At 43.0% G+C, this 12,366-nt stretch overlaps 1 long non-coding RNA gene across 5 annotated transcripts; it reads left to right on the forward strand.

The window, feature by feature from the left end:
- The first annotated feature begins 301 nt into the window (after positions 1-301).
- Positions 302-10,298, forward strand: LOC143436219 (uncharacterized). 5 transcript variants are annotated; one of them, XR_013106380.1, is made up of 4 exons: positions 302-1,062; positions 2,676-2,781; positions 3,085-3,227; positions 8,242-10,298. It is a non-coding gene; the product is annotated as an uncharacterized LOC143436219 (long non-coding RNA). The 5 variants fall into 5 exon arrangements; XR_013106381.1 differs by lacking the exon at positions 302-1,062 and adding an exon at positions 2,199-2,305; XR_013106379.1 differs by lacking the exon at positions 302-1,062 and having other exon boundaries at positions 2,427-2,781.
- Positions 10,299-12,366: the final 2,068 nt, after the last annotated feature.

Genomic DNA, 12,366 nt, shown 5'->3' on the forward strand with positions numbered 1-12,366 from the left:
AAAAGAAAAAATTTTCTCCATAATTGCCTGGGCTGGGGATGTATTTCAGTGATTGACTGTTTGTCTAGCACAAAAAAAGACAGTGGGGTTTGGCCTTTTGCCTAGCATGCTATGTAGAAAACATTAATTGTCTGTACTAAGAAATAGGGGCAATGGTAGATTCCGGGGGCTGAATCTATCATGGCTTTGTGTCTGTGGTTGGGCAGAACACTGTGGTCTCTTCTACCCCTTGGGTCTTTTGCTGGGGATGGTGGTGGGGTTTTGTTGTTATCGTTTTGTTTTTCTGAACAGGATTTCTCTGTGTAGCCCTGACTGTCCTGGAACTTGTTCCATATCCCAGGCTGGCTTTGAGTTCATAGACAGCCATCCCCCTGCCTCTGCCTTGAGATAGGATCTTGCTATGTCACCTGGATAGATAGTTTACCATACACCTGTCTCAGCTTGCCCTATGCTGAGTTTACAGGAATGTGTCAACAATACCCAGCTCATCCCTACATCTTTATTACATTTTTTTTTTTAATTTTGGTGTGTGTGTGTACATGTGTTGCAGGTGTGTGCCATAGTGTTAGTGTGGAGATGAAGACTGTGATTAGGAATGGATTCTTTTTTTCTACCATATGGTTCTGGAGATTGAACTCAGTGCTGTCAAGCTGGGCCACAAGTGTCTTTATCTACAAAACTGGAACCACTCGCTTGTCTCCTACATCCTTTTCCCTTTATATCAATCAATCAATCAATCAATCAATCAATAATCAATTTTGCATCCCAATTGCTGACCCCCTTTCAGTACCTCCCACTCGGAGAGTCCCTCTCCCATCCCCTGCCCTTCTCTGAGAGGGTGGGGGCCACCCCTGGGTATCTCCCGACCCTGGCGCATCAAGTCTGCCCCCCACATCTTTGTAGTAACCTTTCTCTCAGTTTGTTCTCCTTTGAAAGCCTCAGGTGCTTGGCCTGAGAATGAACCCATACAAGAACAGTATTGGTGTACTCTGTCTTTCCCAGTTCCTCTGAAGCGACCCCGTGTGCCCAGTTTTCCAGCGTTCGGATAAGACTTTGCGATTGGTGAGCATCCTTTAGCTGACAGAGCAGATTCAGGAGCACACAGTGCTCAGTTCAGGAGTTGGACTTTCTGTGATTAGGGGCCTCGAAGCTAACGAACAGGTCCTTTTTGTTCACTATCTTTGCAGAGTCTTTCCTAGGAAGATTCTTGTCCTAAAGCAGTCTTTTTTTTTTTTTTTCTTTTTCATTTAAGTTATATTATTTTAAAGACAACACTTTTATTAATTCTTTGAGAATTTTGTACATGTATACAATGTATTTGGATCATATTCACCCCAACCCCCTAAGTTCTTCAAAACCTACTCCTCCAGCTCCTCCACCCTCCCAACTCCCCCCACCCCCCGAAAATAACCCATGGAGTCCACTCTGTGCTGCTTATGTGCTTATGGGTATGGGGCCATCCAATGGCGCATGGGCTACCTACCAGGGGCCATTCCCATAAAGAAAACTGACTCTCCCTCCTGCCAGAAGCCATCAGTGGCCAATAGCTTCTTGGTTACAGGTGGGAGCTGGCAAGCTCCTCCTCCTGGAAGATAGAATGTTGACTGGCTTGCTTTTGTATAGGACTTGTATAGGTAGTCACAACTGTGGTGAGTTCATGAGAGAAGATGTGGTCACCTCCAGAAGATATGATATGGTTCTTCCTTGGCCTCAGGCTTTTATGATCTTTCTGCCTGCCCTTTGATGATGGTCCCTGGGGCTTGGTGGTGGTAGAGGGATGGTAGAGGGATGACAGATGCCCCATTTGTGGCTAAGTTTGCCATGCACACTTGCTCTCTGCTCTTTGACCAACTGTGAGTTTCTGAATCGAGGGTTCTTAACCTGGGATGGATATCATTGGAGATTGCAGATACTCTGCAGTGAGCGCATTCAATATTGGATAAGAGATTTTTCTAGAAAGGCTGTGTTTTCCAAATGACTTCATCTCCCAGAAAGGTTAAAATGCATTCTTTTCTTTTTATTTTTTTTATTTTTTTTATTTTTTATTTTTTTGGTTTTTCGAGACAGGGTTTCTCTGTATAGCCTTTGGCTGTCCTGGAACTCACTCTGTAGACCAGGCTGGCCTCAAACTCAGAAATCCGCCTGCCTCTGCCTCCCAAGTGCTGGGATTAAAGGCGTGCGCCACCACCGCCTGGCCATTCTTTTCTTTTTAAAAATCAAAGTTTTTATACAGATTTAGAGAAACGCACTTTGCCTTCTCAACCTTTGCGGCTTGCTTGGCCCCATCACCCTGGAAGCCCCGGAGGTGAGGAGCCTGCCACCGTTTGTCTAGCTCTCTGTGGGTTGTCATGGCGACTCGAATTCTAAAAGAGCTTGCTGGCTCACATTGTCAAAAGGCCACAAATTAGCTCCAGGAGGCTAAGTTTTCCCCAAGGACTTGTCAAAATCTTCAAAAGCAAAGAGCCCCCTTCTAGTTTCTTACACATCAATTTGGTGACAGATTGCTGCATTAATGCGGGGAACCGCAGCCGGACCGTAGCCGGCTGATTTCAGTCCGTTCCTTTCACGCTCCGTGGATATCTTAACGCACCTCGTCGTTTTTAGCAATGTGGTCAGGTGGACTCATACCAACTGTCATTTTCTATAAGTGCTGAAGTCTTTTTTACCAACGGCAGGCTTAGCGAGTGTGCCAGCAACAACCCCGACCGACCTGGGCAGATGCACAGGAGTGGAGAGTTATCCACAATTATTCCCACCTCCATGGATGTGGAGAATGGAGATGTAAGTATTATTAGGAAGGACAGGTTCTGAGTTACAGAGAAGGCTTTCAGGACAAAAGCTGCAAACGCCAGTGTGTGTTGTCAGAACCATGAAAAGTTGCCAAATTGTCTCTATTGTAAAGCCCCGCTTTCAGATTTCCAATTCTGCCTTGGTAGGAGTTTTTGTTTTTAGTTTTTGTGGGTTTTTTTTTTTTTTTTTTTTTTTTTCTGCTTCATATTTCTTGAGTTGCTGTTAAGCTCTTGGTATAAAAAGGACACTCGATCACCACCCCTGAGAACATCTCTTCCAAAACTTCCTTCACAGCCTACAGCTGGTGACCTCCCCATCAAGACAACTACAGACTTCAGACGACAAACAGTTGGTGGGGTGTAAAATTGTTTATTCGAGAGCCCCAAACTTGAGTCGATCTTTAGTGAAATAATATAGAGTCTCAGAAAGTATATAGGGTAAGTGTATTCGGGATTGTTCTTTGTGAAAATGTGTGGGTTGTGGTAGTGGTGTCCTGGAAAGGGTTTAATGACCAGGTTCTGCGGGAGAAGAGATATATGCATACATTCATTATAAACCTTACTGTTATAAAGGATGGGTAGCCACAATTTACAGCCAATAATTATTCAGCAGTCCTTATCATAAATTTCATTACAGTCAAAAGTGAAAGGAAAGCTTTCACTGATTTTTGCCACAATTGTATTTATAGCCTGTAGCCGCCTGAGGCCACAAGTCAACTGGGTTCACCTGAAAGGGGGGCTGGGAATGAAAGGGGACTGAGGGCGAGAAGAGATGAAGCCAAGACAAAGTTCTCTGATCAAGGCTCAAAGCTTTAATGTTCAGCTCTCAATTTAAAGGGGAAGACCCAACCCACAACCCCTCCTGGTTTCAGATGGGTGGGATAATCCATAGTCTGTTCCAGGTCACAACCGGAGATGTCTCAAGGCAAGCCCAAGGGCAGTTCTGCTTCTGTGTTCTGGGCAGCCAAGGTGGGTAACTCCACCTAGATCCTATCACTTGGTCTTGTGGTAAACAAGGTCTCTCAGGCCTGCCCATGGTGGGGGAAGGGCACAATAGCCAACCCATTAATTGCAAATCAGCTTAACTCAATGAAGTAAGACTGTGAATAAAAGCTTGACTGCTGTCAATTCAGAAAAGAAATCCCTCATATCAGTGATGAATGACTATTCCTATGTGAACTGACTATTCGTATGTTAGTTGATATTTGCATCTGTGTTAATAAGTAACATGAAACTTCCCTAGTTCATCAACGACCCAGTGAGTCTCTGAGCGGTGAGATACAATTTCAAACAGGATAGTGGAAAAATACATTGCCATCATTTTGTGATAGTCACAAGGTAACAGCTATGGACACTTAAAAATTTAACTAGCACCCTTTATAGTTTCTGTATCACTTTCTTTGTCCTGTTTTCCTCAAATGTCAACTGTACAAACTAGATTGCTGCCATCTTCGTGGGCAGAGTACAAGGCATTACATTGAGCCTTAAGTTACAGTGTTGTCTGTTTCTGAGATGTAAATCTTCCCACCAGAACTGTTTCAGGTTATCACTGTGGCATCTGTACTTACAGTTTGAAAGAATTATAATGTCTCACTTCAGTATCTGATACTTCTGTACACAGGCTCAAGAAACATAACCTCAGAGCCAGAGGTGATAATGACACACAGTAAAGTTTGGAAGGTTTGTAACTTGTGTTTTTAGATTAACTTATTTATCGGTATGTTTAGACAATTCCATTTTTACTAATGACTGTGTTTAAGAACTGGTGGATAAACTTTAAGAAAAATGTGTTGGCCTGCTCTTGAGAGCCCACAGGAGTGACTGCAGCACACCAGTGGCACCACAGAGGAAAGTACATTCCTTTTTTTTTTTTTTTTTCTTCTTTTTTTCTTTTGTTTTTCAAGACAGGGTTTGTCTACATAACAGCTCTAGCTGTTCTGGAACTCCCTTTGTAGATCAGGCTGGCCTCTAACTCACAGAGACCCACCGACCTCTGCCTCCTGAGTGCCAGGAGTAAAGGCAAAGAGTGCATTTCTTACTGTGGGTTGTGCTTAAAAACAAGGGTCCCAAGCATCGCCCTAACAATCTCCTGCTGGTCCTGTTACCGACACTCTCAGTGGATACTGGATGCAGCACTGAGCATCCAACTTTTCTGCACACCAAAAAGAACTGTAGATCAGACGGTCTCTCCCATTTTTCTACATACATTTTCTACATAAGGAATCCGGCATTTGATTCCTTAACTCCCAGAAATCGGAGGTTTCCCTTTCTTTTGTTTTTAGTTCAGAGGAACTTTACCTAACATTCTGATCAGGCTCTGTTAGAATATGACTCCAGGATCATTGTAAATCTTGAAGGACTTACTGAGAATTCCCTATGTTCGACTCTCAGGGGGCATCCTTAGCTAACTTGCCTCTCCTCCCTGTTTGCCTCCTTATTCCCTCTGGTGACTGTAGCACCTTCTCGTTTTGTCTCAACTGTTCTCAGATTCACAGCCCAGAGGCATCAGAGGATGTTATGCTTGGTACATTCATGGCAGTTGCCCTTTCTCTTTCCCTCCTTCCCCCTCCCTCCCTTCCCCCCTTTATTTGCGTCTTTCTTTCTTCCATACTGAGGGTTGAACCAGAACCTCATGCATGCTAGGCAAGGGCGGTACCACTGAACCAGCCTTTTGTGACTAAGAATCCTAAGAAAGAATGAGGAATTTCTTTATAGAAGAGGTTGCTAAGAGGAAAATGGAGGCAAATCAGTGTGATAACCATAAGACTGCAGCCAAGGGGCAGTCGTCACTCTTTGGTTCTCATGTTGTAATTTTTTTTCATGTGCATGATTATAATGTATATTCTGTATACACGACGGAGCCTAACAAAGAATCAGCCAGCGAGGCAGTAAGAAGTTTCCAGTTTCCTGTCCCCTGTCATCACAATGCAGGGTCCAGAGGAGTGAGTTTGGAACCAACGACAATACATAACCTAACGGCTGTCACAGCCGTCAGCCTAGTTGATCAAGGCAAAAGCACAGAAGTGACCATTGCTCCTTCTCTCCAGTCCTCGTATCCACCTGGTCACCATGTCCTGAAGGTTCCACCTCTAAAACATGCTCCAAATCTATCCACTTCTCTCTTCCCTCCTGGATCCCAGGCCCAGACCCTCACAATCCCTAGTGGATGACTTCAGTGTTCTCTTACAAGGATTGTCTAACTCCTTGTCTACTGAGCCGTGTTCTTCTCCCAGGAAAATCCAAATGGTCTTTTTTTTTTTTTTTTTTCATACAAAAATGCCTTTTATTTTAGATCCCATATGTAAGTGAGGTGATTCAAACTTGACGTTCTGTGTCTGGCTTCTTTAGTTGAGCACAATGTCTTTCAGGGCCAACCATGCTGTCATAGATTGCATTACCTATGTTTTAAGTGCTGAATAACATTCCTATAGTATATGCACATCTAATAATGTCTTCATGCATTTCTTTGTTGATGCCAGTCAGACTGAAGGATTGCCACTGGGTTTAACATTCCCGCCAGCAGTGTACATGGGTTATCTTATCTCCACAAGCTTGTCAACACTTGCTAGCCCTTCGATCTTTGATGACAGTCATTCTAACAGGTGTGAGAGGATACTTCATGGTGGCTTAGATTTGCATCTTCTCGACGCTCTTATGTATTGGAGAATTCTTTATGAAAGAGTTTAATAAACAGAAACAAAGTGGAACCATGGTTATGAGGGGAAGAGGAAAGAGGGGGAGGGAAAAGTAAAGGTGTCACGCACCTTTGTGCTTGTCAGTATGGAAAAGCCTAGATGTGTAATGCATATCACAATTACCATATTAATCATATCATATCTAAAGGTCTGCTAAGAGAGAATGCATAGTGCACTGTGTGAGGTACATGCTCTTATGTGTGCACATTGTGTGTGTGTGAGTGTGTGAGAGTGTGTGAGTGCATGTGTGTGTATGTGTGTGTGTATGAGTGTGTGAGAGTGTAAGTTTGAGTGAGTGTAATATATATATATATGTGTGTGTGTGTGTGAATATATGTGTGTGTGAGTGTATGTGTGAGTGTGAGTGTATATGTGTGTGAGTGTGTATGAGTGTGAGTGTATATGTGTGTGAGTGTGTGTGTGTGAGTATATGTGAGTATAAGTGTGTGTGAGTGTGAGTATATATATGTGTGTGAGTGTATATGTGTGTGTGAGTGTGTGAATGTGTGTGAGTATATGTGAGTATAAGTGTGTGTGAGTGTATATATGTGTGTGAGTGTATATGTGTGTGTGAGTGTATGTGTGTGTGTGAGTGTGTGAGTATAAGTGTGTGTGTTCATGTGTGAGTGTATGTGTGTATATGTGTGTTTGAGTGTGTGTGTGTACGCCAGAAATCAACATCAGACATCTTTGCTAATCGCTCTCTCCCTTGTCTTTTGAGAGGGTCTCTCACTGTACCTTTAGCTCACCAACTTGGCTCTACTAGCTGGCTGGCCAGTCCCAGGGATCTGCCTCACTTTGCCTTCGAAATGCTGGTCTTCTTGGTGTGCACCACCATCCCTGACTTTTAAGACTCAGTTTTCACGTTTGATTGACAAACACTTTCCTGAATGAATCATCTCTTCTGCCCCTAAAATATTTTAGGTGCTCTTCACACACACACACACACACACACACACACACACACACACACCCCACTCTCATAATGGTAACTATGGAAGATGACAGAGAGATGAATTTGTTTGACTACTGTTAATAATTTTGCTATGTATAGGTGCATAAGAACATCATGCTATACACTCCAAAAACACATGGTGAAAACAACTACATCAGCAGTCTAACGGCTCCCTGCTGTATGAGGGATAAGTGCAAACTCCACGCTCGGGTTTAGATTGCTTCTGTCTTTGCCCTCTATCGCTGCAGCCATCCTGGCATTCCTTCTGTTCTTCAGTCATGCCAACTTGTATCTAGCTTCGGCCCTTTCTCTTCTTCCCTTTTCTTCCCTCACACCCTCACCTGCCTTCCCAGAGTGTACTTCCTTTAACCATTCATAAACCAGCTCAGATGTCAGCTGTGCAGGCTACCCCAAAGCAGCAAGATTTAAAGGCAATTCCGATGGGTCTGTTCATCCATTTGAATCTCACCATCCACGCTAGAATGAGAGCCACTGAGAAGGGGAATGATATTTTACTCAGCCCTCTCTCCCTGGCATCAAGGCTAAACGCCATCAAGAAGACATTTGTTGAGTCACCGAGTCTCAGGAACTTCTAGCATCATCACACCCATGATAAAATGAAAATACAGGGAGGGTGGGAAAGTTATTCAATGGCAAAAATTAACATTTGAGCGTACGCAGTTTACTGTCAAAGCCATTAACTTTAATACAATTTTCAGCCTTTAATTTCAGCTTTTAATGCACCCAAATTGCATGCTTTTTCCAAAGAAACTATAAATACCATTTTCCCTTCATCTCCCAGGGAAAACATCCATTAGCATTTCATGGCTGTCTGCTCTGCTGGGGAGTGAGTCGTGGCATCGCCACTTGTGAAGATCATGGAAAAAAACCGACAACCAGCTTTTTGAACAAGCACGGCTGCTTATTTAAAGAATATTTGTTTCCCTAAAGGTCACCATCCTCAAAGAACACCGGCGATGACATAAATCTTCCTGGAAAAAAAAACCAAAGGTTGAATTCAACGGGTTCATCCGAGCTGTAGTCTCAAATGTTTCTCCTGATCCCCGTTGGCTGCGGAGTCTGGCTGATCCTCCTTCTCTGTCACAATTCTCTGGTTCGCGTGAAGAGGCAAGAACAACATTCCTTGACATTTTGACAATTTAGAAATCTCAAGTTAGTATGCTGGGAGGATTTCACAGGTAAAGTCAGCCTTCTCTCAATTTTTTCCCACGAGTATGCCAGCCATAATGAGAGGTTGCTAAGAAATACTTAATTTCCATCAAAGAACTACTTTGGGGAAAACAGAACCATGGGTGTTTCTCATTGCCCCAGGCTTCAAAGCCCTTCTGGATCGGTTCCTTTTGGTCCCTTGAGTATTAACTAGAATCATACTGGAAAATCTTGTTAAGATCAAATAGTAATATGTTTCTAAAGTATGGACTCATTATTTGTGCTTCAAGCTCTTACAAAATCTACATGAATTAGTCATGCCCATGTATGTCATGACAGAGCCTACGGTCGGTCGTCGTTGGCTCTTATCAAGATGGCAGTCCTTCGGCTTACTACGATTTCCCACCAACAGACCTCTGGTTGGCACAGCTCCCCACTGGCCAGTAATATCTTCCATCAGAAATTAGGTTAAGACTAAACAGCAGAGAGAGGGGACCCTAAATGGGACAGATGTGGACCTGACTCTGTGTTTGGGGAAATTTACAGCACATTGTAAATATTCTGGGCATGTTCTGATGGTCAAGTCCTACTTAAAAGCTCTTCTTGTGGGGCTGGAGAGGTGGCTGCTCTTGCAGAGGTCTTGAGTTCAATTCTCAGCAACCACATGGTAGATCACAACCATGTGTAATGGGATCCGATGTCCTCTTCTGGTGTGTCTGAAGAGAACTACAGTACACTCATATAAATAAAAAAGTTCTTGTTGTGCCCAATGCAGGCAAGAAGGTTTAAGATGCTGTTTTAGTTAGGGTTTTACTGCTGTGAACTGATACCATGACCAAGGCAAGTCTCATAAGGACAACATTTAATTGGGACTAGCTTACAGGTTCAGAGGTTCAGTCCATTATCATCAAGGTGGGAACATGGCAGCATCCAGGCAGGCATGATGCAGGAAGAGCTGAGAGTTTTACATCTTCATCTGAAGGCTGTTAGCAGAATACTGACTTCCAGGCAGCTAGGGTGAGGGTCTTAAAGCCCACACCCACAGTGACACATCTACGCCAACAGGACCACCACACCTTCTAAGAGTGCCGCTCCCTGGGCTAAGCATATACAAACCATCAGAGAATGCAAACTATCTTAAACCTTTTTTTTTCTTTTTTTTTAAAACAAAGTTTTACTCATCTTAAAAGCCAGTGATCTCTGTGGTCCTAGTGGCAAATTTCTCACCACAACACAAAAACTCAAAACCGTGTTATTCTCCTCTTTCCCCAATGTTACAATTATTAGTCAGGTATTTTGCCTTATTCTGACATTGTCCTAGGAGATATCACATGATAACCTACTTCCTCTTATTGGATTTGCAGAAAGCAAAAGCCTGACAACTCTGAGTGTTGACAAGGAAGAAGGGAAATGAGAATATTCATACAATGGGAGTATAACTTGGTCTGTCCCCTTGGAAATCCACTTTTAAATATTTACAATAGCTGAAGCTGTGCACAGACCACCACAGGCTTCAGAATCCTACTAGTAATATGATCTGCATGTTTGCATAAGAAAACACGAGAACGTTCATTGCGACTCTTCTGGTAATTGTAAAAACTGGAAACCAGCCAGATATATACCACAGGTATAAGGGGTAAATTGTGACATATTTAACACAATAAAATAGGCCATAATGGTTATAATGAATTCACTAGCACTGTGTGTTTCAGCATGGGTATAAATATAAGATATATTCATATATATATTATATTTAAATATATTTATAAAAGATATTTACATTTATATTAGATAGATAGATAATAGATAGATAGATAGATAGATAGATAGATAGAGAGATAGAGAGATAGATACATAGATATCATATTGTGCATAGGTAGAGAGAAAATGGAGAAACTGAGCTGAGCTCAAGTAAGCAAGCAGTATACATGTGTTCACTTCTCTGTCCTTGACTATTGTAGATGCGCAAGTTCCTGCCCTGACTGCCCCACAATGATATGCTGGAACTGTAATCCCAACAGACCCTTACTTTCCTTGGTTTCTTCTTGCCAGGGTGTCTTATTATAGCAAGAGAAGTGAACCTAGGACAGGGAGCACATACACTGTAAGTGCTGTCAGACATGCAGCTGTCTAAGTGGAGTTAGAATGAAGTTCTTTTAGGCCCACGGGCCACATTTAAAGTGTTTTATATCTTCATAGGGACTAACATCTACCATGTTGAACAACACAAGTACAGAATTCATTGATTATTATCAAAAGTCCTACTGGATCTCACTCTTACAGAAGAAAACCCAATGCCATGCTGTAGTCAGAGCGTGACAACAGAGGTACATGTCAATGGCCATGGTTGATTGGTTGCTTGTGTGTGCTCAGCTCTGTTTCTTCATTTACCCCCTGCCTAGGGAATGGTGCCGCCCACAGGACTCTTTCCACATGACTTAATTAAGACAGTCATCCCGCAGACAAACCCACAGACCAACTCAATGTAGACAACTCCCTTCCCAGCTCACAAGTAAAGCTAACCATCACCCTCCTTAAAGGCAAGAACTGTACCAGGCATGGCAGTACATGCTTAAAACCCTAGCATTCGGAAGCTGAAACAGGAGGATTGCAGTGAATTTGTGACCAGCATGGGATAGTTACTGAGACCCTGTCTCAAAATATAAAAACATACAAACAAAAGGACAGGGACTGTCTCTTTATTGTCTTTATAACCCTAGCCTATGACCAGCCTTCACTGTCAGAGCACTAACAAAGATACTATTTGATGGAAGACTTTGATGAATATCTGCTGGGCTGGTTTCTAGACTGAATGCTTATAGTACCACGAATTCACATATGCTTTGGGGAAATCCAACTCACTCACTGTATATTCACCTATTGAAGAGTCATGTACTTCTTGTGAGTTCTGTGCTGAAATATAAAGTGAAATCAAAACAGTTCTTTCCCTTAAGGAATCCAGTCTCCTCTGGGCAATGATCCTCTAGAAACAGGATGAGAGGAGATGACTCATAGGTAAGATAAAGACTTAAGCTCAGATTCCTAGCTCTCATGTAGGAGGTTGGGCATGGCAGTTCATGCCTATAATTCAAACACTGGGGATGCAGAGACAGGAAGCTTCCAGAAACACGGTAGCTAGACAGTTTAGCCAAATTGGTGAGTCCTAGGTTCAGGGAGAGACCCTGTCTCAAAATGAATAAAGTAGAGAGAGCCTGAAGAGATAGCTCAGAAGTGGAGACATAGGAGCAGAGTTCAGATCCCAGCATGCATGTCGCAAGTGAGGTGTGCTCCCATGCTGGCCTGTAATCTCAGCAGGGAGTGATCAGAGTTAGGCAGATTGCTGTGGTTTGCTGTCTGCCAGCCTAGCTAGAAAAAGAAAAAGAAAAGAAAAAAAAAAAAAAAAACCAGAAACAGAAAATCAAGTTCTAGGTTCAGCTAGAGATCCTGTGTCAAAGGAATAAGGGAGAGAGTAAAAGAGGGCGTCTTAGTTAGGGTTTTACTGCTGTGAACAGACACCATGACCAAGGCAAATCTTATCAGGACAACATTTAATTGGGGTTGGTTTACAGGTTCAGAGGTTCAGTCCATTATCATCAAGGTGGGAACATGGCAGCATCCAGGCAGGCATGGTGCAGGAGGAGCTGAGAGTTCTACATCTTTATCTGAAAGCTGTTGGCAGAATACTGCTTCCAGGCAGCTAGGAGGATGGTCTCAAAGCCCACACCCACAGTGACACACCTGCTCCAACAAGGTCACA

This window comes from Arvicanthis niloticus, chromosome 22 (genome assembly GCF_011762505.2).
Source record: "Arvicanthis niloticus isolate mArvNil1 chromosome 22, mArvNil1.pat.X, whole genome shotgun sequence".
Lineage (NCBI taxonomy): Eukaryota > Metazoa > Chordata > Mammalia > Rodentia > Muridae > Arvicanthis > Arvicanthis niloticus.